Here is a 6465-nt window from a genome sequence, read left to right as displayed (position 1 = left end):
ATATTATCTTCTTTTACATGCTAAAGCTTTTTCAAATAACATGTTGAGTAGATTAACTGATTTTATTCCGTAATCTTAACTATTTCTTGTAGCAAAGTGTTTAACTTTTCGTGTGTGTGTGTGTGTGTGTGTGTGTGTGTGTGTATACACACACATACATACATATATATGTATGTATGTGTTACACACATATAGCATATGCTTCTGTGAGCTGAAGCTCATTTCATCAGAGAATTCTTGCTAATTCTCACTTCCCTGGTTCAGAACCAAGGTTAGGTCACCCCTGCACTCCACACTTCCACTCTTCCACTGAAAAAAAATATTTTTAACAGTATAATTCCACTTTTTTAGTAAAGAGTTAATACTAGAACTGAGTGGTCTTATATCATTGGCACACTGTGTCAGTCTTGGATCACAGTTACCTTGCTTACAATTCCATTCAAGGGAGGGTTTACAACAGCATGATGAGAACAATAGTTCATGTTCCATATATTTACTGCTAAGAGGAAATGGATGGTCACAGAAGCAAATTCCAGAATTCTTACTCCAATCCACTTTCCAAGGAAGTCAATGGTAAATCTCTTACTGAGCTCTTTGCTAAGTTTCTATTCAGTCTTTACTAGGCGAACCTCTGATTGGTTTCAGGTACTGTGATGTGCTATGCTTGCAAATGTACAGTGCTGGGAACTAAAATGCCTGTGGGTTGAAAATGCACCTGACAGAATGAAACAAATGAAATGAAAGAAAAAAGTTTGGTAATAATGTCAGTCCTTTCTTGTCTTGTTTAGCAGATCCAAAGAAGTTAAAGATGCTTCTGTCCCAGAGATCTCTGCAGATGGTTATATTTCTGGCCATCCTTTTTCTTGCTTGTTTTGCAACATCTCAAGAAGTGGAAAAGTAAGAACACTTACATTTGTACCAAGTATTGTTGGAAAATTGCTTGCAATTGAATTAGCGGATTGAATTGTCCGCTGTCTTGCACATATGTAGTCATTTACTTCCTTGAAAAGTAAAGGTAAAAAGTAATAGTCTCTCTGATGAGCTAACAATTTATACCTATTTTGTCCTCACTTCACAAAGCAGAGAATCAGGCCCACTGCATTTTGTATTTTATTTTTACTTTTTATATCATATTAATGAATTTTAGGTGCCACTATTAAATACCACAAATTAGACAAAGCAAAGACGAATTGACACAAATATGAAGGAAGTCACGAAGAAGAAAGCCAAGAGTATGAACAAGCTGTATGTTTTCAAAAATGGTTCTAATCAGCATTCCAGATCTGAGTGCTGAGTTAGATAGAAATTTGTAGCTTGAACCAGTTGCTGTAATTGTTGAAATGTAATATTGCTTAGATTTGTATGCAGATATTTAATGTCCCAATTAATAATGTTTGGATTAAAAGTTTTGGTGTGGCTCAGTGTAGAGATAATAGAGCTTCATTATCCTTACATATGCTGCTGACTTAATTTGAAGTATGGATTTTTTGATATGGTATACATCTATGTAAGCAAAAAAACCCCAAACCCTATAAAGTTGAGATCTCAAGTTGGGGATTTTTACATCTGTATTGCTATATATAGATGACTGGACAGTCACGTCACCTCTTTATGCCTCAGTTTTTCCATTTCTGAAAAAGGGCAGGTAATCGTATATACCCGGGTTTCAGAGCACTCTGAGACCTATGGATGAAAATCAGCCAGGATTAAAAAAGGGAGGGCAGACCTGCATGGGTTTCTGCTTCCTACCCTAACTGAACTTTCCTTTTACGTTTCAGTAAAAGAGCAGTGACAGAACACCAGTACATGCATGATAAAGGGAGGGCGCTTCAAGGGCTCAAGCGCCTGATGTGGCTCTCTAATGTCATGGGTGGTGTGCATACAGCCAGCAGCAGAGATGTTCCGCTTTCAAATGCAATGTGGGATCTGCAGAAGAGCGATGATCTCCCTGGCCTTTATGACAGCATCAGCAATGATGAGACTCCAAATATAGTGAAGCAGCTGCTGCTGGACTTGATGGAGAAGGAACAAACCTTTCCTATGCTGAAGAAAATGGATTTGCTGCAGTATATAAAGAATGGAAAGGGTAGCTGGAACCTGCAGTACCTTCCTGACACATTTCAAGTCAAAGATCCTGGCAGCAAAAGAAGTCCCAGTGCTCAACCAAATAACATTCCCCTCTCAATCTGAACCCATTGCAGTCTGTCCATTGCTTTAGACACGTGACGTTGTTTTGGGGAAATGCTCTAATGCAAAGGTGAACTGCAAAAGAAAAAATAACGTTTACTTGTACCCTTTATTATTCCTCGATATTGCACAAAGACAGTCCTGTAAAGGGACAGACCACTATCCTAGCACAAAGCCTGAACAAGTGATTTGTGCTCTGGGGAGGTCTGCAGGAGTCAGAATTTTCCCTTCAACATGATGGGAGCACTCCATAACTGGTTCTGAAGCTTTGGGGTTTCTTGGGTGGTTTGGTTGGAAAAGCTGTGTATTTATAGATTCCTTGATTCTCAAAGTCCCATACAAAGGTATTTGGTGTAGTAGGTATGTAGACCTTTTCTATGGGTCCCCTGCTGGACTACCTGCCTGTTGTGCATCAGTTTTGCATCTGCATCGTTGCATTCATGGCCTTCCATAGTCATGAACCAGGCTGCAGCACTAGGCCCAAAGGTTTTTGCTTTATTTTGTTTATTAAAAATACAAATTCCCATCTGTCAGGTTTTCCTTGAGGATGCTGGCTTTCATAGATTCATAGACTGTAGAGTTGGAAGGGACCCTGAAGGATCATCGTGTTCGACCCCCTGCCCCAGGCTTTGGTAGGTACAAAAGATGGAGTTTGAAAGCAACCAGCAGCTCTTCTAGTTGCAGACTCAGATCATTGTCCCACATTAGTGGTGGGAGGGGAAGGATGCAGATCAGCTCCCAAACTGCATGTTTGATATCATGTTTCAGGATCTCTTAAAATTTCCCTGAAGCCTCCTAACAAAAAGATGAGAACAGCTAAAGCGACAGCTATTTTCTGGGGTAAATATACATTTCATGAGGCCATCTTGATTTATCCCAAAGGAACAATAAATGGCACAAAGAAATTTGAATTTTATTTTGCCATTCACCTTTACTGCCATATTTGCCAATTATGTCTTAAGCAAAGCAACATCCAGTTCAAGTGCAAAATAAATATTTTGGATATTATATTTCTCCCATTCATGTTACCAGTCTATTGACATTTCCATCACCTGTGGATGACATATATTACTTGAATTCTTGAAGATTGGCTGTTGGTAATAGTAGAATTCAGCTGTATGTTCAGTGGGCAAAAGAACATTTCGCATTTAACACAGTGGTACCATTTAAACAACAGTCCTTGCTGTTTCATTAAAATGAAAAGATTTTTCACATGCGGCATAGATATATCTGTTGTACTCAAATAAACTGTAGAACTATAAATAAAATAAAGCAAGATTATCTTTTACTAATATCTCTACATATTTGTGATTAACACAGAATCCCAATGGTTTTCCTTTAAAAATGTACAGAGAAGTATGAGAGAAGTGGATGGCTCAGGGTTGAGACTTGGAATTGATGGGGGCTTCTCAATTCCTGGTTCAGCCCAGGAATGGTAACAATCAAAAGTCATGCTCGGAGACATATGTGAAATTAACTGGTGTTCCCTGTTTGTTTTTTATGCTAACAGCTGTGTTACACTGCCATTTCACAGTGATTTCTGTTAGAGGATCTCAAATCACTTTTGAAACATTCATCAAACACAGTGAATATCACAAGATGCCTATGATGTAGAGGTTTTTAAATCCATTTTGCACGCAAGGAAGCTAAGGCTTAAAATAGTGAATGTGTCCAAGCAGTTTGTAAATGCGAGAGCCAAAACATAGGAATCATGGCTCCCCCACACAAATCACCAGACTACAATAAAGTCCAGAAACTCTGAATCACATGTTATAATCACTAGACATATGCGTTCCCTCACTTACACATCCTTGGTGGCTTGTATGAAATGAGCTAGCAGACCCCAGTCCCAGTCTACACATTTCTTACGCTATGGTTGTTTTTGTTGCGTCCCCCTCGGGTTCTGTTTCTGTCACATTCCCAAAGGCCCACCTGGCACAGTGAGTGACTATTTCTTCTTATCAATACAGTAATCTTGACATTTATTTATTCAGTCCCTACAATAGGAAATAGTGATAGAAACCTCATAAAAGTTTTGAGTATAAGACAGTCAGTGGGATATTGTGGCCCCAGGGAATTCATCCTTGGGAATTCATCTTTTTGAAGAATTTTATTAATCTCTTCTCCCTTTTCTTCCACCAATTTTTGTTTCTGTTTACCTCCATCTGCTAACATCAGTAGAACCCATTATCTCAGGTTAACTCCATCAATATTGTTCCAAAGACTGCAGCTGTCCTTCAGGTTGGGAATACCCAGCTCTGCATAGATCAAGAAACCGGGTGAGTCATGATACTTGCTACTGTCAGTATGTTGAGAGTGGAGGCAAAATCTACTCTCAGTGTGTTGGTGTAAGGACACAATGACTTCACTTCTTCATGCCAAGATATCCTTGGGCCAGACTCTGCCTAAATGTCACTGCATTGTCTCATGATGTCATACCATAATTATATTGCATGAATGCTTGTTTGGTTTTTTCCTGAAAGCTTCAGCTCTTGCCATTATAGGGATATAGGACTGAAAGGAATCTCCTGTGCTGTCAAGTTCAGCGCTCTGCATTCACAGGCAACAGTTTACTCCAAAACTCTTAAATATTGTCATTTGAAACCCTTACACACATCAGGCACAAACCAGAAACACCAAGAACAACCTACAGCGTACCACAGGTAAAGCAAGGGTGACATCTGACAGTGTACCACAGGTAAAGCAGGTGTGGCGAGGAAGATTCACAGAAGTTTTGGGCTGGAAGGGACCTTGCGAGATCATCGGGTCCAGCCCCCCTTCTCTGGGCAGGAAAGACGCCTGGAGTCAAATAACCCCAGCAAGGTGTGCGTCCAGTCTCCAAAAAATGTCCTTTGAAATAAGGCAGTATCAAAGTGAAAAAAATAGGTTCACAGATGCTGATCTTTTCAGAGTTAAGCCAATAGCAAAATTGCTATCAGAAGTCCAGTTTCACCATCTTCCCTTTAATTTTGCTAAACTAAACCATCTATCTGAAATTTCACATACCAGGACCCCAGCTTCCAATATTTTAAAGAGGCATTTTTCCAGTGTTGCCAACTCTAACATTTCTACTAAGTCCTGTGACGTTTCAATTTGTGTTAACATCCACTCTCACAGTCAAGCTTGCATCCTTTATTCTTTTAACGTGCATTTCTAGCCCTCCAGTTTGCACTGATAAACTTGAGGGCCAGAACTAGGACTTGTCTCCTTCCAGCTGTGCTCATGAAGTAGGCCACTGCCTACAAAAGCCCATGACTCTCAGCACCGGTTAGTCTCTAGGGTGCCATCCTGCTCTACCCTGTGCCCCACTTCAGAGTAACACAGCTAATGGCTCCTGCAACGTGTGCTATACCCGTCGCCTACCGGGGTGTAGGCTGTGGCCGTGTTGGTCTAAGGCAGGGGTGGGCAATTATTTTGGGTGGAGGGCTGCTTACTGAGGTTTTTTTTTAAACACATTTGTGATCGTTCAGATTTGGGTACAAATGAGAGAGCAGAGCATCTGATCTAAGATAAGCAGGAGTTTCACGCTTTTCCAGTGTCTGGGTTCTTACAGGTCTTTCACTCCATGCCAGGGGTGGGCAATTATTTTGGGTGGAGGACCACTTACTGAGTTTTGGCGAGCCATCGAGGGCTGCATGACAGGCAGCCAGGAGCAGATAAATATTAATTTTCTAGATTTTTTAGGGGCCCCGTGGGCCGGATAGAATAGCCTGGCGGGCTGCATCCAACCTGCAGGCTGCATTTTGCCCGTCCCTGGTCTAAGGACAGCGGCAGACAAGGGTTTTTGGATGCATCTGATCTCTTTCAAATAGTTGGAAAAAAATTTGTGTTCATTTACTAAAAGATCAGATGCACCCACAGACCCTTGTCTGAGTGTAACCTCTGGGGGTAGGGGGTGACCCCTGCTCTGTGCATGTGCAGCGCCTGGCACAACGGGTCCGATTCCTGGCTGGCCCTCATAGGAGACATGATTCATTACATTTTTATTTTTTTAAGAAACTCGTGCATTTATCTATGCAAGCCCTCTGCAGGACGCCGGCCTCCCTGCCCCGCTGGGGCTGCCAGGTTGAATCAGCCTGAGCGCCCCCCCCCAGAGCGCCACACTTGCGCACCACGCGCCCGAGACCGGAGGCGCGTGCGCATGCGCGGGATAGCCCCGCCTCCTGGGGAAGGGGCAGTCTCCCAGCGGCGCATGCGCGCGGTACTCGGGTGCCGGGGGCGCTTGTCCCGCGCGGGTCGCCGTCCGTGCCGGCTGCGGGCGCGTGCGGGCCCGGCGGG

The sequence above is a fragment of the Gavialis gangeticus genome, unplaced genomic scaffold (genome assembly GCF_001723915.1).
Source record: "Gavialis gangeticus isolate Ggan-Ray unplaced genomic scaffold, GavGan_comp1, whole genome shotgun sequence".
NCBI lineage: Eukaryota > Metazoa > Chordata > Crocodylia > Gavialidae > Gavialis > Gavialis gangeticus.
This window is presented reverse-complemented; position numbering follows the sequence as displayed.